The 24,141-nt window shown below is 35.6% G+C and overlaps 1 pseudogene; it reads left to right on the top strand.

Annotated features, from left to right (window-relative positions):
* Positions 1-17,911, top strand: part of LOC149153674 (linoleate 9S-lipoxygenase A-like) — a 49,734-nt pseudogene extending 31,823 nt beyond the window's left edge.
* Positions 17,912-24,141: the final 6,230 nt, after the last annotated feature.

The raw sequence follows: 24,141 nt of genomic DNA on the forward strand, positions 1-24,141 counted from the left end.
TGTTTATGATATTTAAGTGGAATGTAACTGACGCTACTTATCTGGACATCTTTTGACTTTTTAGTCTATTTTAAAGATAAATACCATAAACAAAACCATGAAACCATGAGTTATCTAACCAAACTACCCTGAGATTGATGACATTTATGAGTTGGGTCAAATTATGCGCTACTAACCACGTTTTACTGTAATCTGCAGAGCTATCTCCCTGCGAATTGTCCGCCCGCGCTCATAAAACTGAGGAATGAGGAACTGATAAGCCTGAGAGGTGAATACGATGGAATGGCAGAGACTGAGAGGAAGGAGAGGGACAGAGTTTATGACTACGACTTTTACAATGATCTCGGAGACACAAATAGGAATGTGGATCTCAGTTGGCCAGTGCTAGGAGGGTGGAAGAACGGGCCACCCTCCTACAAAAACAGGTTAGTGCATTTGTGGTGCCGATCTATAAAACAACACAATCCTTATTTTCCCACTCAATTGTGTGGCATTCGTTGATTTTGTGGCATTACAGAGCCCGCTACCAAAAGTAGATTGCCATTGGACATGAGCCTTGACATCTATGTTCCCAGAGATGAGCGTTTTGGGCATCTGAAAATGTCTGATTTCTTGGCGTATGCCCTCAAGTCAGTCGTCCAATTCCTGATACCAGAGCTGTTGGAACTACTACACACCTACATGCGGACTCTTAGTTAGAGCATGGGACTACATGCAAGATTCCTTTTGCATGATTTACTCCTTGATTTGCTCCTTCTTTAACTCCGCAACTGGCTAGTTATCTCGGAACTTGTTGTAGGTGTTGAGTCTTCTCATTGATCACCACTATGGTGCATTACCTTGGGACCTTCACCTAGTAATGCTATATCATAAGCATAGTAACCTATTTTCTAATGAATCATTCTTTTCTTCTTTCGATTTCTTTTAGTGTTTTTGCTCTACAAAGCTGTGTGTTCAACCTTTACTAGCTAGATTAATCTATGCAGGTTTTCTAACACATTTACATGGTATCAGAGCCCACAGGTTGCTAGATAAAAGGCGCACCAATACTTTATTTTGTAGGTATTACAGCTTGGAGATCGAATATCGACAGAAAAATGGAGTTTCCCAAAGCATCGATCCTAACACCGTACAACTATCACGAATGGAAGGACCAAATGGCTCGATACCTTTGTCATAAAGGGTTGTACATGATTACCATGGCTACAGAAGTGGAAACCACTTCAGCCATAGAGAAATCCAAGTACCTCAACCGTATTGATGAGGCCCACGGATCCATATGCATGTGTATCTCTCCAGAGTTGCAGTTTCATCTATCTGCCTGCAATACTCCCAATAAGATTTGGAAAAAGGTTGAAGATCTCTACGGGAAACAGGATGAGATGAAAGGACATCTACTCGAAGTGGAACTGCTATCATTGGATCCATGGAACTATGACAAAATTCAAGACTTCTCACCAAATATAATGAACTATTGCTGCAACTCAAGGGTTGTGGAATTGACAAATCCAAGGAGGAGAGTCGCCAAGTTCTCTCTATTATGTCAAAGCTCGGACTGGAATACTCCGTCTTTGTGTCTACATTTAATTCAGTAAGGCTCGCAATAGGTAAATCATACACTATGCCTTCTCTCAAAGAATTTATGGAGTCCCTTATTTTTGAGCAAGATAAACTCATTGGCATGGGGAAAATCAAACCTCCAAAAGCGCATGCACTTGCTGTGCATGATGGCAGCCACAATAAAAATCACATATCTGATTCAAATCAGAAAAATCAGCAGCAAAAAGACAAGGGAAAAGTGCATTCCCATCTAAAGAAGGAAGGGTACACCAAGCCCTTCAATGACTCCTCCGGCTCGAGAAATGAGAAAGGGAAGAAAGGAAACAGATGCACCTACTGTCAAAGAGGATTCCATCCAAAATCCTCTTGCATGAAGAAACAAATTGACCAAATGGCAGAAATCCTTCAGAAGCACAACCTTGGGGACCACATCCCTCAGGGAGCCAAGAAGAAAACTTAGGATCAACCACACGGGAAAGGTAACAATTTTCATGATTTAGTTGCAATTAATTCTTCTCCTGATGCATGGATTATAGATTCTGGTGCATCACATCATATGGCTACTGCAAAGGAAGTCTATTCCTCTTTGGATGCATGCAAAGGACCTCCCATCCTCATGGGAGATGACTCACCTATTGAGGTCACCGGAAAAGGTAGAGTGGAAATTTTACATGGAAGCTTTGAAGATGTGCTTCATGTTCCAAAACTTTTGGTAAACCTGCTTTCAGTTTATCAGATCACTCATTCCAGCACCGGAAAGAGAGTGGAATTCACACCAGATGTAGTGAACATATATGACCTACATAGCAACTCCAAAATTGCAACTGGGGAGGTAAACAATGGAGCCAGACTGTATACATTTTCTGAATTTATTGAACCTGAATTCTCCTTATTGCTTACACATGCTGATGATAGTAGTAGGCTTTGGCACGAGAGATTTGGTCACTTAAATTACAGGTATATGTAGCAGCTAAGCAAGAATGAGATGGTGGAAGACTTGCCAAATATCAGTTTCTCCAAAGGAGTTTGTGAAGGGTGTGTCCTTGGCAAACATCCTAGAGAAAAGTTTGACACCGGAAAGACTCACAGAGCATCCTCTCCTCTAGATCTGATCCATAGTGATCTCATGGGGCCTTTTCCTCATCCTTCCATCAACAAAGCAAGGTATGTGCTTACATTTACTGATGATTTCTCACGGTATACTTGGGTGTATCTTCTCAGGGCCAAATCTGAAGTTTTTGTGCACTTTGAAGATTTCAAAGCACTAGTTGAGACACAGTCAAAGAGAAAGATCAAAGCCCTCCATACAGACAATGGGGGGGAATATGTTAAAAAATCACTTCAAAACCTTTGCCTTTAGTCCAGCATACAGTTGCAGTACACAGTTCCATACACTCCGCAGCAGAACGGAGTTGCTGAGAGAAAGAACCGATCTCTCAAAGAGATGGCTTCCTGCATGCTGCATGCTAAGTCACTGCCTCATAAGCTATGGGCTGAAGCACTTAATTGTGCTAACTACATCCAGAACATATCTCCTCATAGGTCTGTCAAGGATCAAACCCAATTTGACGCTTGGAGCGGCACTAAACCGGAGGTCACCCACTTCTGTGTTTTCGGCTCCAGAGCATGGGCCAGGATCCCTTCTAAAAAGAGGAAAGCTCTTGATCCACAGAGCATTGAGTGCATCTTTGTTGGATACCCTGATGGTTTGAAGGGATACCGACTCCTGATTTCCTCTACGGACAAGCTCATCATTGAGCGAAGTGTCAAATTTGAGGAAAGTCTCTCGCATGCACCTCAATTGCCGCATGCAAACACCTTTTATCTACCTCATGTCCGAGATGATGACTCAATACACTCAGATGCAGATACAGAGCATGCAGATGCCGCAGTATAGCATGTAGATGCAGAGACAGAGTGTTTAGATACAAATCCACTGCATGCATATGATGATCCACATCCAAGCCCAGATCGGGCTTCCAGCAGTGAATCATATTCCCCTGTCATAAATCAGAGAGCAAGGAGCTTACATGAGATATATGCACAAGACCACCCAACTTCTAGAAATGGTCTTATGGGGGATAATTCTGATCTATAGATGACTAGCTCAGAGTTTATTGAGCCTCCTCTTGTCCTCACTGCCACTGAACCATCGCCATCGTGGCATTGTCATTTGGTTCAATCTTCTAATCCACAGTCTTATGCTGAGGCTACTGGGCATCCATCTTGGGACTCCGCCATGGAGGAGGAATATAACTCCCTCCTCGAGAACCAGACCTGGGATCTGATCCCGCTTCCTTCAGGAAGGAAACTTGTCCGATGTAAATGGGTCTACAGGACCAAGAGTGCTGCAGATGGGCAAATCACTAGACGGAAAGCGAGGCTAGTAGCTAAAGGCTTCCAACAAGTGCATGGCATTGATTATGATGAGACCTTTGCTCCAGTAGCAAAGATGGATTCCATACACCTTACACTTGCCATTGTGGCTACCTAGGGATGGGAAGTACATCAGATGGATGTGAAGAATGCCTATCTTCATGGAGACCTATCAAAGGACATTTACATGGAGCAACCACATGGTTTCATTCAGGATTCATCTTTGGTCTGCAAACTGAAGAAATCTCTCTATGGCCTTAAGTAGGCCCTGAGAGCTTGGTATGCGAAGATGGATTCTTTTCTCTTATCCCAAAACTTTGAAAGTTGTAAGTCTGATCCAAATGTTTACATGCTCAGGACACATGATTCTCTTCTTATATTAGTTTTGTATGTGGATGATCTCATAATCACCGGCAGCTCGGCTTCAGCCATTGCTACAATCAAGAGGGCCTTGCATGATAGGTTCTTAATGACGGACATGGGTCCATTACACTTCTTTCTTGGTCTTGAGATTAGCCAGGATGCCACATGCATCAAACTCTCTTAGGCTACGTATGCACGGGATCTCCTCGAGAGATTTCGCATGACTAACTGCAAGCGAGCATCGACTCCTTTTCTGTCTGGGGTCCGCCTTGAGAATGGAGGTGACACTCCATTAGTTGACAACACTCTCTACCGACAGCTAGTGGGGAGCTTATTGTACCTCACCCACTCCAGACCAGATCTCTCATATGCAGTAGGGGTAGTTTCCAAATACATGCAAGAGTCGCATGAGCTACACTAGAATGCTTTCAAGCGCATTCTCCGATATGTGCAGGGCACCATCACCTTCGGGATTCACTATGCAGCAAGCACTGCATTGAATCTCCTTGGCTTCACAGATTCTGATTGGGTGGGAGACATCATTGATCGCAAGTCCACCTCCAAATATTCACTCAGTCTAGGATCTGGCCCTATCTGTTGGTCAAGCAAGAAGCAGGCTGCTATTTCACTCTCTTCAGCTGAGGCTGAGTACAAAAGAGTAGTCAACATCACCATTCAGGCTCTGTGGCTACAACACTTCCTCACTGAGTTGGGCGTCCAGTTCCACCAGCCCATTATCATCTGGTGTGACAACCAGAGCACTCTCAAATTTTGCAGGGATCCAGTACAGTGACAGCGGACGAAGCACATAGAGATCCATATGCACTACATCAAAGACTTAGTACATGATCGAGTCATTGATTTGCAATTCTGTCTCTCAGCAGAACAGACTGCAGACATCTTCACCAAGACATTCACTGAGCAGAAGTTTCGCTCTCTACGCGATCGTCTTGGAGTGAACGACACAGTTGCTTAGCAACTGTCTTTCCTTCCCCTTTTCTTTTGATTACATTGTATTTTGAGGCGGGGGTTTTCCCACGAGGTTTTCCCTCTTTCCTCAATTTTAGTACAAGTTGCACTGTATTTTGGGTGACCTTTGGCCTTAGTTGCCAGGGCCCATTTTCTATTTTTCTCCATAGTGGTGTTCAGGGGGGGTGTTGGAACTACTACACACCTACATGCGGACTCTTAGTTAGAGCATGGGATTACATGCAAGATTCCTTTTGCATGATTTACTCCTTCTTTAACTCCGCAACTGGTTAGTTCTTCTACATGATTTACTCCCTTATTTGCTCCTTCTTTCACTCCGCAACTGGCTAGTTATCTCCGGAACTTGTTGTAGGTGTTGAGTCTTCTCATTGATCACCACTATGATGCATTACCTTGGGACCTTCACCCAGTAATGCTATATCATGAGCATTGTAACCTATTTTCTAATGAATCATTCTTTTCTTCTTTCGATTTTATTTTAGTGTTTTTGCTCTGCAAAGCTGTGTGTTCAACCTTTACTAGCTAGATTCATCTGTGTAGGTTTTCTAACACATTTACAAGAGCTCCAATCTCTGTTCGATCCAACACCCAACGAATTCGATTCCTTTGAAGACGTTGTGAAGCTCTACTCCGATGGGATAAAGCTTCCCGACAACCCAATTCTGGACACTATCATGAGTCTCATCCCTCTTGAACTCATCAAGGAGTTCCTCACAACAGACAGCGAAAAGTTTATCAAGTATCCGCTTCCTCAAGTTATTGCGAGTCAGTACTTTTCTTCTAAACTGATCCCTTCATGTCCTTATTCTGCATTAGATTTAATCGACCTGATTTTAATTGGAATTGATACAAGTTATAGAATGAATGGACACAACTGACGAATTTGCGTGGAGGACAGACGAAGAGTTTGCGCGCCGGATGTTTGTCGGTGTCGATCCTGTTGTTATACAGAGACTTCAAGTAATTAGCAAAGAGCTGGCCGCTCCCTGCCATTATCAATATACAGAACCAATTTGATAAGAAACAATTTAAGTGATTAACTTAATAAATTTTAAATTAATTTTTTTTAACCATGTTGTGTAATGACTTAAGTACCAATTTACAATCCATTGAGAATATCATGGACAAAATCATAGGTTATCAAAATTGGTAAATCTCACCTAAATTGACTCTATGCTTGAACCTAATTTACCCTAAATATCCTATAAATCTTTATTTTAAACTTTTTTTATAGAGATTAATTTGGTCTAATGTTCTTAAGGATTATGCATAAATGTTTCATATCAAAATAGTTTATACCAATCTTCCTCTTGAATGCCACCATCCAAAGCTATACTAGGTGATGATGAGGACCAAGCTCCAGAGTACCATTCCTTTGAGGAGTATCATCTTTATCTAGAACCTATTACAATAATGGTTAAAGTCATTGGATGGAACAATATTCTCCACTATTATTTGTCCTCAAACAATTTAGCGATATGTTACTCTCAATGCTATCCACCATTATTTTTTCTCAAACAATTCAACAGTTAGTCTCTCAAACAATTCAACAACAATTCAACAGTATGTTAATCTCGCTATCATAAACAACATGATTTTTTTAAAATATCTCAAACACCTCACCTTTTCTTTTCATGAGGTGGGCCAAATCTTCCTAATTACATCATGTATGAATATTACAAAATAAAACTTATGAATATAAGGTTTCTTTGACAAGACCAAATACAACAAAATGTAACAATCCTAATATATTTGTTTTTCTTTCATGATCACTTCTCATAAATGAAACTCTTTATACAATTGTGTAGCCCTAATAATTAAAAATACGTGCTAAAATAAATAAAGTATACATATTCTATAGAGTTTAGAAGTCAACATTTTTCAACTATATTTTTTTCCGAAGGTGGTAAAACCTATCAACTCAGGTGTCAAACCAACAGTGAGGACAGCCATCTCTCGCTGCTATCCGCGAATGCTGGGATGACTCATCACTGTTAAATAGGAAAACCACGCCACCTGACATAACCCTGCTGGTGGTCCGTAATCGGGAGCAGGCTCTCACTCCTGCCAGATGCCTCTGGGTCTTGGGCCGTTAACCTGTTTCCTTACGTCCGAGGAAGACGAGCTCTTAGCCAAGCAGAAGCAGTTTTACGGCATACTCCAGGCCGTAACATTTTTCAACTATATTATTTTGTATCATAATTTTCCAATAATAACAATAAATCAATAAACCATAACCACAGTAAATTAATTTTATGACTAATAAAATATAGTCTAATAAAAACTAAATTATTAATAAAAAATAAATTATAAAGGAATAATAATAAATAAAAATTATTTAATTCCAACTTTAACTAAGTCAATAACCGATAACCAGCGTAGTTAAATTTACTCTAACAAAAAAAATAAATAATGAATAAAAAAAAACTATTTAGATCAAATTTCAATTAAAAAATTATCTCTTATCGAGTGAAAGAGCTCGATATAAGAATTATTAAGTCAAACTTCAATTAAAAGAACGTATCTTTTATCGATGGAAAGATGTGTATTAAATTATTAAAAAGCTTATATTCCAAATTCGTGATCCCTTTTGTATTTATAATTTAATATGATACGTCTCGTAGCTCTGTAATTATAAATTAATAAATTAATATGATGTTTTTTTATTTATAAGTATATGCATATGAAATTCGCACAATTACATTAAAAATATTAATATAGTAGTTGATATAGTTAAAAATTTGATTTGTATTTACTATTGATAAATATATAATAATAGAAATAATAATATAAAAAAATTATTACAACAAAAATATCGTTATTATTATTATAATTAATAATAATTATTATTTAATATTAAATGTTATTTACAATTATAAACTTAAGGGACAATAATATCAATCTCTTGGGTATATTAATCTAAAGATTCATATTCCTAAAGTATAATATTATTCATAGTTTTACAATATTAATCTTTTAGGTTCCATATAAATCATGGTCATCTAAGGGTTTATATACCTTGGATTTATAATATTAGTCCCTTAGGTTTATAATACCTTGTGGTTCTAGTATTAACCCTTGGGTTTATAATATCAATCCCTTGGATTTAATACTATAATCCCAAGGGATTATAAACCCAAGGCAATAATATAAACCCAAGAGAATAATAAACCTAGGGGATTAATACTAAACCCCAAAGAGATTATGAACACAATGGAATAATATTTAACCCAAGGGATTAATATTATAAACCCAAGGTATATAAACCCCAAGATAAATATTATAAGCCCTAAAATAAACATGGTTGACCATGGTTGACGTGGATGCTTTTCATATTGAGACAATCAATGTCACAATGCGACATTGGACTATCCTTAAGCATGATTGATTTTCATATCGAGACAATATTTGTCACAATACGACGTTGAACCATGATCGACCATGGTTAGTTTTCATATTGAGGCATTGTTTTTTACAATGCAACGTAAGACCATGGTTGACAATAATTGATATTATAAACCCAAGTGATTAATAAACCCAAGGTATTAATACTAAAAACCCAAGGGATTATAAACTGAAGGAAATAATATTAAACCCAAGGGAATAATACTAAACCTTAGGAATATGGACCCTTACATTAATAAATCCAAGGAAATAATAAACCTAGGAGACTAATACTAAAACCCCATCTGATTATGAAATCATGGGAATACTATTAAACCCAAGGGATTAATATTATAAACCCATGGTATATAAACCCTAAGATAAATATTATAAACCCTAAAATAAATAATCTTGACCATAGTTGATTTCATAGAGGCAATCTTTGTCACAATGCAACATTGGACCATGGTTGTCTGTGATTGATTTTCATATCGAGACAATCTTTGTCACAATGCGACGTTGGACCATGGTTGACCAAGGTTGATTTTCATATTTAGACAATCTTTGTCGTAATGCGATGTTGCACCATGGTTGAGCATGATTGACCCTAAAATAAACATGGTTGACCATGGTTGTTTTTCATATTGAGACACTTAATGTCACAATGCAATGTTGGACCATGTTTGAACATCATTTATTTTCATATCGAGAAAATATTTTTCACAATGTGATGTTGGACCATGGTTGATTTTCGTATTAAGACAATGCTTGTGAGAATGTGACCATGATTGACCAAAGTTGATTTTCATATTGATCGTGATTAATCATGGTTGACCATGAATGACCATGATTGATAGTGGTTGACCATGAATGATTTTCATATTGAGACAATCTTTGTCACAATGCAACGTCAGACCATGCTAAACCATGGTTGAACCCTTAGATTAATAAATCCAAGTGTTTGTTATTATAAACCCGAGAGAATAATAAACCCAAGGGACTAATACTAAAACCCAAAGGGATTACGAACCCAAGGGAATAATATTAAACTCAAGGGATTATATTATAAACCCAAGGTATATAAATCCAAGATAATTATAAACCCTAAAAAAACATGGTTGACCATGGTTGGCCATGGATGATTTTCATATTGAGACAATCAATATCACAATGCGACATTGGACCATGCTTAAGCATGATTGATTTTCATATCGAGACAATCTTTGTCACAATTCAACATTGAACCATGGTTGGTTTTCATATTGAGAAAATGTTTGTCGCAATGCAACATCATACTATAGTTGACCATGATTAATTTTACAAAACATTAATATGATATGTCTCCCTTTCAAAAAAAATGTGTTTATAAAATAATATGATATATCTCTTATCTATGCCTAGATGTATATTAAATTATTAAAAAACCTATATTCAAGATTTTGGATCCCTTTCAAAGATATGTATTTATAAATTTATATGATATGTATGTTCAGAGTATGGAGGACAACATGTTGTTCATTCTGGACCACCATGATGTCTTCATGCCTTATGTGAACCGAATAAACGCTCTGGCTACCACCAATATATATGCTTCTCGCACAATTCTCTTCCTTAAGAATGATGGCACATTAAGATTAGTTGCAATCAATATGAGCCTACTCCCTTCAGATCAACGTCGCAAAACTGTTCAGGAGGTGCTTACCCCGACATAGGAAGGCACACAAGGAGCTCTATGGTAGCTGGCCAAATGATACATAGCTATTAATGATTCCGGTTACCATCATTTTATCAGTCACTGGTAAAATCATGCATAATTTAGGAATATACATGTAGAATTGGTTTAGTATTTACAATATCATTATATAATATAGGGTCCCAACTAAGTGATGGTGGGATTTTTTCAGGCTCAAGACTCACGCAGTCACGGAGCCAATTATCATCACCACCAATAGACAACTCAGTGTGATGCATCCCATGTATAAGCTACTGAGCCACCATTTCTGGGACACCATGCACATCAATGCTTTGGGTCACCAAATTCTTATAAATGGTGGAGGCATTCTTGAAACAACAATATTTCTTGGAATGTATAGCATGGAGATGTTTGCGGTAGCGTACAATGACTGGAGGTTTGATGAACAAGGGTTGCCTGCAGATCTCCTTAAGAGGTAATCATAATCTAACCTCGATACTGCCTAAAATCTAATCTTGATCTGTGTCATCCATGTTAGAAAAAATTACAGGGGCAGAGGAGAGGAGTTTGCTTTAGAAATCGGTTATGGAAAAGTCAACTTTAGTTGTGGTAAGGATATCACAACTAAATAGAGATTCAATGAAACAGAGAATTAAAACAAAGTAAAGCTTGGAGCAACACAATAAAACTTAGGATTAAATTCTAATGCATGAAAATACATTCATATGAGACTGCGACTCATTCACCAAGTAAAAACAAAGGTTTAAGGCGATTTACACTTCACCAAGGGTTGTGAAGTAACACAGTAAAACCGAGTAATTATTGTTTTCACCCGCCCACCACAAATTGCTCCATGATTTTCTCCTCACTACCTCACAAACTTTGACCCTCTCTCTTGCTGACTCATACAAATGACTCTTTACATTCATATTTATCTCAACATACAAATTTGACATTAATACATGAGAAAGAAAATCATTAAGACATGGGATAGGTGATTATACAAAATGAGGGTTTTTCTGAACTTGCAGAGGTTGTGCATTGCAACTAAGAGTTACGCAGTAAATGCTTGGATATACATTTTACCAACTATGTATTAAGTTCTTTAACTATCTGATGTGTTGCGGAATGGTCAATTTTGTATTTCTGTTCAGAACTTCAGTCCTTCAACCTGCAAACAAAATTGCAACCTGCGAAAGTTCACTGAGCAAGTATGGTGGTTGTCAGTGTGTTTAAGGCAGTGGTTGAGATTAATGTTTCCAACACTCCCCCTTAATAACAACTATCGCCATTGGAAATTTCCAAACAATATCTAAGACAAACAAAATTTTTACGTGCCAATGGCTTTGTGAAAATATCAGTAAATTGTTAGACTTGTGACCTGCAGTGGTGCAACACAATTTCATCATTGTTAATCAACTCTCTAATAAAATGATATTTAGCATCAATGTGCTTGGTCCTCTTGTGAAAGACATAATTCTTTGACAATTCAATTGTGGAGATGTTGTCAAAGAAAATAGTTGTCGTTCCTTCTTGGTCATGGTGAAGATACCTCAAAATCCCTCTCATCCAAACTGCCTGACACACTGTTGTTGTTGCGGTGACATATTCAACTTCTGTTGTTGACAGTGACACTATTGGTTGCTTCTTGGAGGCCCATGAAATGGCTCCAGAACCCAAATGAAAAACATATCTCGACGTTCTCTTTCTGTCATTTACACTTCCTAGCCAATCACTGTTAGTGTAACCAACCAGCCTGAAATCATTTGTTGTGGCATACAAAATACCATAGAGTTTTGTTCCATTGACATATCCTACAATCCTTTTCACTGCTTTCTAATGTGTTTCCTTGGATGCCTCCATGAACCTCGACACCAAACTCACTGTATACATTATATCCGACCTAGTGGCGGTCAAATACATCAAGCTGCCTATCATGCTTTTGTATAATGTCGAATTGACATTGCTACTACAATCTTCTTTGCTCAACTTCAACCCCATGATAGTTGGAGTTGGTGCAGGCTTGCTGTTCTGCATATTAAACCTCTCCAAAATGTCTGCTACATACTTTTCTTGAGAAATAAAAATGCCATTTTCTGTTTGCTTCACTTCTATGCCCAAAAAATACCTTAACAACCCCAAGTCAGTCATTTCAAATTCATTCTTCATGACTTGTTTGAAATCAACGATGAGGAAATCATCACTGCCTGTAAAAATCAAATCATCTACATATAAGACGACAATAAGAATCTTACCATCGCTTTCTTTGATGTAGAGAGTAAGGTCACTGTTACATTTGTCAAAACCATTGTCAAACAAGTAGGCATCTATCCTATTGTACCATGCACGGGGTGCTTCCTTTAGTCCATAAATAGCTTTCCTCAATTGATACACTTTGTTTTCTTTTCCTTCTACATCATAACCAGGGGGTTGCGCAACATACACTTCCTTTTTCAGCACTCCATTCAAGAACTCTGATTTTATGTCCATTTGATACACTTTCCATTTATGTTGTACAATAATCGCCACAACTATACACACTATCTCCATCCTCGCGACTAGTGCAAACATCTCTGCATAATCTCTTCCATGCTGCTGCTTGTATCCTTTGACAACTAGTCTCGCTTTATGCCTTTCAATCTTACCGTCAACATTGCTCTTGGCCTTATTGACCCACTTCACTCCAATGACTTTTTTTCCCTTGCAGAAGGTTCACTAACTCCCATGTTTCATTCTTTTCTATTGCCTCTATTACTTCGTCCATTGCCACAATCCATTTTTCTTCTTTGACTACATCTTCAAAATGGATTCGAACATCTACATGGAAAAACAATACAAATAAGTAATTCAGACCAATGCTACTATCAAACTTCATCTTGTTCATAGATCTCATTTAAATTTCTGAATTTTGGTCTTCTTGTGCTTGCTAAATATGGGCTTGATATGTCACTTGGTGTTTCTCTTTGCAACATACCTGGAGAAGCACTTGCTTGACTGTGCGACACTGTCCTATTATTTGTTAATGGTGTTGCTTGTTGCATGTTTTGTTGCGCTTGAATAGGAGTAGAGAGAGTCACTATTGATGAATTACTTTCTGCTATTAATTCCTCTTTGTCCTCATGTGGTATACATGCTTTGACATTGACTACCTTCTCTAAACTTCCATCCCATGCTTCTTCTTCTATGAACTGCACATCTCTGTTGATTATGAACTTCTTGGTTGATGGATTGTAGAGCATGTATGCCTTGGATTCATCACTATAACCAAAAAATATGCATTTCTCCCCCTTGTTGTCCAACTTATTCCTCAACTCATCTGGGACATGTGCATATGCCACACAACCGAAGACTCTCATGTGAGAATCACTATGCTTTCTTCCACTCCATGCCTCTTCAGGAACTATGTTCTCGACACTTTTGGTTGGACACCTATTCAAGATATATGCTGCACAAGCAACAACTTCATCCCAATAAACATTTGGCAAATTCTTTGCCTTTAACATACTCCTTGCCATTTCCATAATGGTCCTATTCTTCCTTTCCGCCAAACCATTTTGCTGAGGTGTGTACCTTTTTGTAAATTGCTTGTGAATTCCATGCTCCTTGCAAAATCGAAGGAATCACTTGAGATATATTCACCACCTTTTGCCCTCAAGACTTTGATGTAGTTTCCACTTTGCTTCTCAACAAGAGCTTTGTATTGACGAAAGCGATCAAACACTTCACTTTTCTGTTTTAGGAGATAGACCTATGTCTTCCTTGTGTTGTCATCTATGAAGGTTAATAAATAGTGGCCGCCACCAATTGATTGTGTTTGCATTGGTCCACATAAATGTGAGTGGACAATCTCCAAATGTGCCTTTGCCCTTATTGACTTTCATGCTGGAAATGTCTCTCTATGTTGTTTGCCCAAGATACATCCTTCACATAGGCTGTCCGATTTTTCTATAAGTGGAAATCCATTCACCATGCCTTTCCGATGCAGCAAATTCAAACCTCCAAAGTTGAGATGACCAAATCTCAAATGCTATAACCAATTTTCATCTTTAACTTCTACTTGAAAGTTTACTTGTGTGAATGCTGCATCTTATCTTCCATTCTCTTGTGAGTTCATTGATAGTTGTGCTTGTGCACCTTCTTCCTTAAAATCTGATCTTATCTTTAGGGGAAGCATTCTATTGTTTGTCATATGAACCTTCGCAATCAGTTGTTTACTTGGAAGCCTATCCAAAATTGTGCACTCATCATTTTTTGAAAAAGACATTGTAGCCATTTTGCATGAGTTGTCCAATGCTTTTGAGGTTATGATTCAAACCGGGGACAAAGTAAACATCTGAGATGTACTTCTTCTCCCCCTTATTTGTTAGGATATTGACTCTTCCTTTTTCCATGATAGAGACTTGGCTATCAGTCCCTATTGTCACTTTAGATTTCACACTTTCATTTAGATTGGAAAACATTTCTATGTTCCCTGACATGTGGTTGCTACACCTTGAATCTAGATACCATACATCCCTTTGTTTTTCTTGTGCTACATTACAAGCTAGAAACATGTTATCATGGTTCTGATTTTCTTTTGTGAAATTTACATTTGGTTTTTTACTAATGTCATATTGCTTGTTTTTACATTCATTTGCATAATGACCATACTTCTTACAGTAATGACGTTAGACTTGAGATTTATCATACCTCTGACCTTGTGCTTGATTTTGGCTTGGGCCTTTACTTGGATTTTTATTGCTTCCCCTTCCACTTGAGCTTGAAGGGATGATTCTTCCACCTTTGTGTGGGCTTCTTCCTCTTCCTCTAGCATATGATCGTCCTCTGCCTCGACCTTGACCAATTGAAACTTGTGTCTTGAAGGCATGCTCCAATGAGGAGCTTATTGCTATATTCAATCTATGTTCATGAGAAATGAGTGATGGATGAAGCTCATCCACTGAGAACTCTGAGAGATCATTTGGATTTTTTGTGGCCACAACAATGGCATCAAACCTTCCTAGCAAACTTCTCAAAACTTTATCAACTATTCTCCTTTCCTCAAGTGTCTCACCATGAGACCTGATTTGAGTAACCAACCCAATTACACGTGTAAAAAATGAGTCTACATTCTCATAATATTTCATACAAAGTGTTTGAAAATCTCTTCTCAACATTTGCAGTTTTGTTGTTTTCACTTTTGCCATTCCTTGGTAGGCTGTCTGGAGTGTGTCCCGTGTTTGCTTGGACTTCGTTGCTACTGCAACCCTTGGGAAAATACTTTCATGAACTATTTCAAAAATGTAGAAGAGGGCTTTTGCATCCTTCTTCCAGTTGTCCCTCAATAAATCCCTTTCTGCTTGAGACAAGGCATTGTATGCTGTTGCATTTGCTGGTTCGTGAAAACCATTCTCCACCAAATCCCAAATGTATTGAGAAGAAAACATGACCTTCATTGTAATAGCCCAATAATCATAATTTTTTCCATTAAATTGAGGTATCTGAGGATTAGTCAAGCTTGTGCTTGATGTTTCCATTTCTGAGTGTAAAAAAAAACTTTCTACTTGCTGGTAAATACAGTTCAAAATTCTGCCCTCAAAACAATTGTTAATTGCTAGTAAAAACACTTATTTTTACACTAACAAAGTTTAACCTGCTCTGATACCGTGTTAGAAAAATTTGTAGGGGCAGAGGAGAGGAGTCTTGCTCAAAAATAAGCTGTGACAGAGTCAACTTCAGTTGCGGCAAAGATATCACAACTACGCAGAGACTTAATAAAACAAAAAATTCACTCACCGCAAAGCAGAGTAAAGCTTGGAGCAACACAATAAAACTTAGGATTAAATTCTAATGCATGAAAATAAATTCATATTCATTCACCAAGTAAAAACAAAGGTTTACGACAATTTACACTTCACCATGGGTTGCAGAGTAACACACAGTGACTGTTGTTTTCACACACCCACCACAAATTTCTCCATGATTTTCTCCTCACTTCCTCACAGACTTTCACCCTCTTTCTCGCTCAGTCATACAAATGACTCTTTACGTTCATATTTAACTCAACATACAAATTTAACATTAACACATGACACAACAAATCATTAAGGCATGGGATGGGCGATTATACAAAATGAGGGTTTTTCTGAACTTGGAGAGGTTGCGGACTGCAACTAAGTATTGCGCAATAAATGTTTGAATATACATTTTACCAACTATGTATTAGATTTGTGGAGTAAATGGTTGAATATACATTTTACAAACTATGTAATAAGTGCTTTAATTATGTGATGTGTTGCGGAGTGGTCAGCGCTGTACTTCTTTTCAGAACTTTAGTCCTTCCGCTTGCCAACAAAATTGCAACCTGCAAAAGTTGACTGGGTAAGTAAGGTGGTTGTCAATGCGTTTAAGCCGGTGGTTGAGATTAATATTTCCAACAATCCATTTGAGTTTTGATATATATATATATATATATATATATATATATATATATATATATATATATGGCTAAAAATTTACAGGGGTATGGCAGTGATGGACTCATCAACACCCTACGGGCTGAAGTTGATGATCGAAAACTACCCTTATGCTGTGGATTGGAGATAGGAGTTGTCTATAGTGCGACTTTTTGGAGTTACGATGCTGGAATCCGGTGGAAAAAATTGAGGTGAAATCTTGATTTGTGTTATTTAAACTAGTTTTTTTTACTGTATATATAGATTTAACACCATGAAAAACCCCTAGGGCACTTCTATTGTGCGATGTTTACCCATCAAGCTTGTGATTTCAATGAATTCTTGCCAAATTTTAGAGAAATTAGACCAGAAATATCCACCGGAAAAATTTCCAAAAAATCACACTAAAGACAACTCCTTAGAGATATGGTTTGCAATAGTTTCATGGGTTAAAGAGTACCTGTCATTGTACTACCAGAGTGATGATGCAGTGAAATCTGATACAGAGTTTCAAACATGGTGGGATGAAATCGGAAATGTTGGTCACGTAGACAAGAAGGACGAGACATGGTGGTACAACATGGAGTGCATGGAAGAAGTTGAAAAAGTAATAACAACAAACATATGGGTGGCCTCATCTCTTTGCATTGCGGTTAATTACAGGCAATACCCTTAGGCCGGATACATGCCTAATTGGCCCACCATGAGCAGAAAATTGATCCCTGAAGAAGGTTCCCAGGAGTTCTCAGAGCTAGTGGAGAATCCTGACTTGGCTATCCTTAGAACTATAAGTAACCAGTTTCAAACCACCCTTGATATAGCCTTAATAGAAATCCTGTTGAGGCATTCAACAGATGAGGTATATTTGGGGCAAAGAGCCAAGAATGAATGGAGTGATGATGAACGTGTGATAGAGGCTTTTGAACATTTCGGAACAAAGTTGGAGGAGATAGAGAAGAATATAAGAGAAAGAAACCAGAATGCAGAAATATTGAAGAATAGGTATGGTCCCGCCAAAGTTCCCTATACTTTGCTTTATCCAAACACCTCAGATCTAACTCACCAAGGAGGACTCACTGGCAAGGGAATTCCCAACAGCACTGCTATTTAATTTACACCATGCGCCATTAGAATGTCATATTTAAAAAAATGTGTCATTACAATGTGATTGGTTAAACAATAATAGTTTTATTCACAAGGCATTAATTCATAATGTTATACGTAAGTTAAATAACAGTAGGTGTGTTGAAATCTATCAATTGATAAATAAGGATAGTAGTAATTCATGACTATAGATATGGATGAATAAGAGATGTTAGTGATCCATGACTGTTTATATGTACGTTAGCAATTCATGATCATTAATATCTATATCTGATATATAGGAATTCAAAACTTCGGATCTTGGGGGAGGTTTTCCAATTGAATCATATATATTTATCTTCATTTTATTTCGTAATTCAATCTGCAAAATTGTTCACAATTTTGACGGGTTGAAGTGCAAACTTGGGCTGAGATCCTGATCTTGAAGTCTTATACCACTGGCAATGAAAGAATGGCACTTCACACTATACACCATTACACTTTTATCGAAATTGCAACCTTGCACCTGCTTCTAAAGAACAACCTTGTGCTTACTTCTAAAGAACAACCTTGCACCTGCTTCTTGATGCGTAAATTCTGACATCTTGCACTAACTTTTTCATACATCATACATTGACCCTGTCCCTTATTGTTGTTTGCAAGAAAGTGGAGGTTTGTCTCCAATCTTGTACATTGATTAAGTTTTGTGTTGGCCAACACTGGTTGGCTTATATTGACTTCGCAGGCTCACAAAATTTCGCCCCTTATTGCACGGGATTATATATTTATATATTATATTATATGGGAATATATCTATATATTATATTATGTATTGTATGTTTCTTTTTTTCTTTTCTTTTTTTGTTTTTTTCTATAAATTAGATGTTTTTATAGCCAAGTGTTTTTAATTTAAAAAAAAATGGATAATCAAATCAGATTATAAATGGTTTAAATAATTTTTCAAAAAATAATTTTGGCTAACATGATTCAATAATAATAAATCTTAATAATATCTTGTGATTAAACATACATAATTGGGAAATTTGTAATCCATCTATTTAACTAATAAAAAGTTAAGGCATTGAAAGCATGTCAATAATGAATAATATTGCATCCATTTGTATTACAAGGTGGAATAATTAGAGATAACAACACTAAACCATGTGACAATAGTGGTAGGTTACAATTCTAATTAATTAATCCATACATATGAAAGGCAACTCGAAAAATGTTTAAAGAAGAATGAGATGACTAAAATTTGAGTGCAACACAAACTCTACTTGTGTCATAATGATGCCATGTTATAATTATTTAGAGACAACTTCTTATGAGATGAATAGAATTTGAGTGTATCACAAATTCCACTTTTGTCATAATGATGGCATGTTACAATTATTCAGAGACAACTTGGTATAATTCAAATTTCATTTCAACATCACCATTACACATTGGGACAATTTCATGGGTAGTTGGTACAACTCAATTAGAAGCTATAAATTGTTGTTTCAAATGATATCAAAGCCAACTGGAAAAATGTTTAAAGAATAATGAGATGAATAAAATTTCAGTGTAGCACAAACTTTGCTTGTGTCATAATGATTCCATGTTATAATTATTAAGAGACAACTTCTTATGAGATGAATAGAATTTGAGTGTAGCACAAACTCTACTTATGTCATAATGATGGCATATTATAATTATGTAAAGACAACTTGGTATAATTCAAATTGCATTTGAGCATCACCATTACACCTTGGGACAATTTCATGGGTAGTTGGTACAACTCAATTAGAAGCTATAAATTTTTGTTTCAAATGATATCAATAGTCCATCATGCATGTAAGGATCATCATGAACAATTTCGCATTAGTGGTCACACATTGGCTTTGATCATTGTTCTTTCTAAATGTATGTATGTTCCATGACCTAGGCAGGAATCCCATTTCAAACAAGTCACATATTACTTTCATGAGTTTTTATGATGATGATTAATTACATCAGACTTTTTTACTTCCTTTTCCTTCACTTAATTATCTAGTGAATCAAATTCCTAGCAATTTCGTTACTTCTCTCATAGTGATACTTATAAAGAGAATATTTATGGTCACATTCTTTACTATGTGAAATACTTAGTTAGGGCTCTTTCCTCCCCTACCACTAATAACTTGAACATAAATTTAGCATCCCTGAATACAATGTAAGAAGGTGCTACATCACAAGTAACATCATCATTCATTGGTTTGATGCCACATGTTAGACTTTTAAGTTACTCACACATCCTTTCTTTGTCCATACCAATGAAGGGAGTATTTTGTAAATGCTTGATAATGTCCAAAAAAGGAGATTTTGGATAGTTGATTTTCATGTCTTTTAACTTCCACTATTGATGTTGATATGAAAAAGTTGGCCATTAACCACACATTGATTGTTAAAAAATGTTGTTTCACAATTTTTTTGTTTTTTTTTTGCATTAACCAATGCCAACTTTGAATTTTTTCCAAGAAATATGACCAATCATGTCGTTCAAAATCAACATTTATTAATATATTTGAATTCAACTTATGACAATCTCACTAAGTGTTTTACTAGGAATTTTCTTAACTATGAGACTAATTCATATCGGAAGTCTTTTTTGTTCAAACCATCTTATTGAATCTATTTTATACATTAATAGCATTGAGGTCAACTACAAGAAATATAATTGTCATGTTCATGTGTGAGGAGGTTATTGAAAGCCTCATGCCAAAGGATGTTGATGCTTGTTGCTACTTTTATGGTTGCAATTGGTTGGTTTCTCTCTATCATATTGATTCCAAAAATTAAACCATTGTTGGATATTGATGTATGGTGTTATTTTTATGATTGCAAGTGGGTAGGTTTCTCTCTATCATATTGATTCCAAGAATTATATAAACACCTAGCCTTTTACTTTTATTTGAATTATGTTTTTATCTCATAGTCACTACAATCATATAGTTATTACTTTATATATTTCATTTTAGGGGGGAGGAGGTGCCTTTCTAGCATTAAACATATTGAAAAACTAACAAAAAGACTAGGTACGTTTTTCTATGTCATGAAAACAAAAAGCATCATTTTAAAAGAAAATCAATTACTAATTTAAAAAACCATCAAATGTTTGATAAAAAATTGCAATCATTTTTTATTTAAGGTTATTCCATTTAATATACTTTGTTATATAATTGATACTTCTTATACAAATGCAGATTCATTTTCTATAAATTTATTAATTATAGAGAAAAATTAAAAATTTTGAAATATAATTTTTTTAAATGCATAAAAATTAAGATGAATATATTTTTCCAAAAGTTTATGTATATATGTATATATTCCATTTAATATACTTTGTTATATAATTGATACTTCTTATACAAATGCAGATTCATTTTCTATAAATTTATTAATTATAGAGAAAAATTAAAAATTTTGAAATATAATTTTTTTAAATGCATAAAAATTAAGATGGATATATTTTTCCAAAAGTATATATATAGATATATAGATATATATATAATTCTTTTCTTTTCTAATTTTTTTTTAAACTAAAAATTATATATAATGAATATTTTGATTTTTAACTATTAATAACACATTTCATCCCTTCTAAGTTTTTAGGTTATATTGGATAGATAATGTATTATACCAAGTAAGGATATTCTTACTCATAATGAGTTGAGTACAAAAGGTGCCTTTCTTCTCTCCTACTTTGAGAAATAGCTACTTCATCTAAGATGTGATTGATCTCTATAAAATCTTAAATTTTCTGAAGTTTTATATTATAATAGTTTATGAACCTTTTTAAATCTTGGATGCATCATATATTTCCAAAACCCTACATTTTAGTGATCGTTTTTTATAAGTTTTTAGATGTTAACAACATAAACAACAAAGAAATTGACTCGAATCCAACCCATGGAAGAATTTTTCATTTAGGTATTTTAAACATTTTTTTTGTAAGCTTAATAGGACCTTTCATTCATTCATAAAAAGCAAATTACAACCATAATAGACATTTTGTGGCCTCAACATACCCATCAAGAAACAAGGTCTTTTTTCCATCGGAATGCATTATACGCCGTCCAATATTTAAAGTTCTTAAGTCTGTCAAACTTAGCCTTATAGGCATGAATGTCTAAAACCTAATTCACTCTTAACCTACTAACAACACTACTACTTAATGACATATACAACATCAAAATTTAACAACAACCACAAAAAAAGGAAACATCTAGAGCTAGTCCTCCATGACTCCACTGGAGCTGGTTTCTTTGCACTAAAACCCAGAATCTCTGATTGAGGCGGGCACCTAATGTGTCATTCAATACGACCAAGCCAAAAAAATTTCTACTGAATTTGGAATTGGACAAGTTGGAGTTCCTTTTGGATTTCCTAAAATCTTGGATCAGTTTTAATGAAACATGTTGTGTTCTTAATTGCCCTAGCCACTATATTCTTCATCATCCAGTAGAGCTGCACTGTTTGTTTATACTGTGTAAGCCTGTCGTGGGTATTTCCGAGATCAGGAACCAGCAACCTCCATTCTTCCTCTTGTATCTCATGCTTGGTGCATTGGTTGAGGTCTACCTCCCAACCTGCAATCATCTGTCTCACCTGGGTAGGGGTGCATGTGACATAAGATTGCGCCGCAACACTAATATGTTGAGCCTATGATTTCCAGCCAGTCTACCTTGGTGGGTTGGGTGGCGAGCAAGGGGGGAGTTTTAATATTTTTATTTTTTATTTTTTATTTTTTTATTTTTTAAATGAATTTAATTTTTTTTAATTTTTTTTTTTTTTATATAATTTAAATTTCATAATATAAATATTTTTTGTTTTTAAATATATATATATATATATATATATATATATATATATATATATATATATATATATATATATTTTAATTTAAATTTTTATTTTTAATTTTTAATTTTTTTTTTAATTTTTTTATTAAATGAATTTTTTTTTTATAAATTATTATTATTATTATTTTTTTATAAATTTGTTATTTTAATTTTAATTTTAATTGTTTTGAATTTTTTTAATGTTTGTTTGTTTGTTTTGTTCCAGAGAATATATAAAGAAAGGCTTGAGCCCAATGGTTTTGATATAAAGTGAGTCCCTCCTCCTTTTAGTATATATATATATATATATATATATATATAATCGGCTCTTGTGGATATATATGGGTGTACTAGTTCTAGAGACTATGATAAAAAAAAATGCTTGAACCCGATGGCTTTGATATAAAGTGAGTCCCTCCTCCTTTTAGTATATATATGTATAATCAGCTCTGGTGGATATTTTAATTAGATCTAAATTGCAGTAGTTATAGATTTCATGCATCATTTCATCTATTTTATTTTTCAATGTATCAAAGGAAAAATTGATATATTTTAGCCATGCCCAATCCAAAATGGATCAGTGTATACTTTTTCATCTATTTTGGTACTTTCTAGGTGGAAAAATTGAAGTTTTTGACTTATATTTCCCTAAGGGTAGTCCCACTTTAGTTATTTGGAGTCCATAAACTTCTTGAGACTATTTGAGACCTTAAATGGCACAATATTTAGGTCAAAACTTTGGAAACAAATTAAACAACCTCTTAATGTCATTATACAAAGAGATTTTTCCAAATGTGTGAATACCACCTCAAGTAGATATTTTATGTAGAGTTTTGTCTCCCATGGGTTGATCAATATTGTTGACCACCACGTAATGAGTGGATGACATGCTAACTTTAATTACTCACATGTGTGGAACTAGTCAGTTGTTGTGTACATTCAAGAGGATTCTAGATTGTTGAAAATTGCAACAAAAATTTCTCAATTTGATTTTGCCTTGATTAAATTGAGAAAATTTGAATTTCCACATCAACAGAAAACTTGGATGATGTTAACTTGTGTGACATGGCTTGTGTCACCTATTTTACTCAGTAAATTTGAGTTGGAGGAGTTAGAGCTCAGTTTTGCATGTGTGATTGCTAATTTGTAGCAATCAAGGTTAGTTATCTCATGTTGTTTTCAGTTAAACTAGTTCCAACTTTTGGAGGAACTAGTGGAAGGTCAGTTAAGCAGTGGGACTTCAGTCAAGCTTAGTCATCATTCAGTTAATTGGTCAGTCAACCCAAAATAGCTAGTGAATGCAGATAATTCGAGTTACCCAGTTGAGGTGGGGGTTCCAAGGTAATGTAACATAAGTTGTAGATTAGTCTTGAGTGTACAAGTGTTGCATGCA

The sequence above is a fragment of the Pinus tabuliformis genome, chromosome 9 (assembly GCF_031772625.1).
Source record: "Pinus tabuliformis cultivar Carrire ecotype Pingquan chromosome 9, CPIR1, whole genome shotgun sequence".
Taxonomy (NCBI): domain Eukaryota; kingdom Viridiplantae; phylum Streptophyta; class Pinopsida; order Pinales; family Pinaceae; genus Pinus; species Pinus tabuliformis.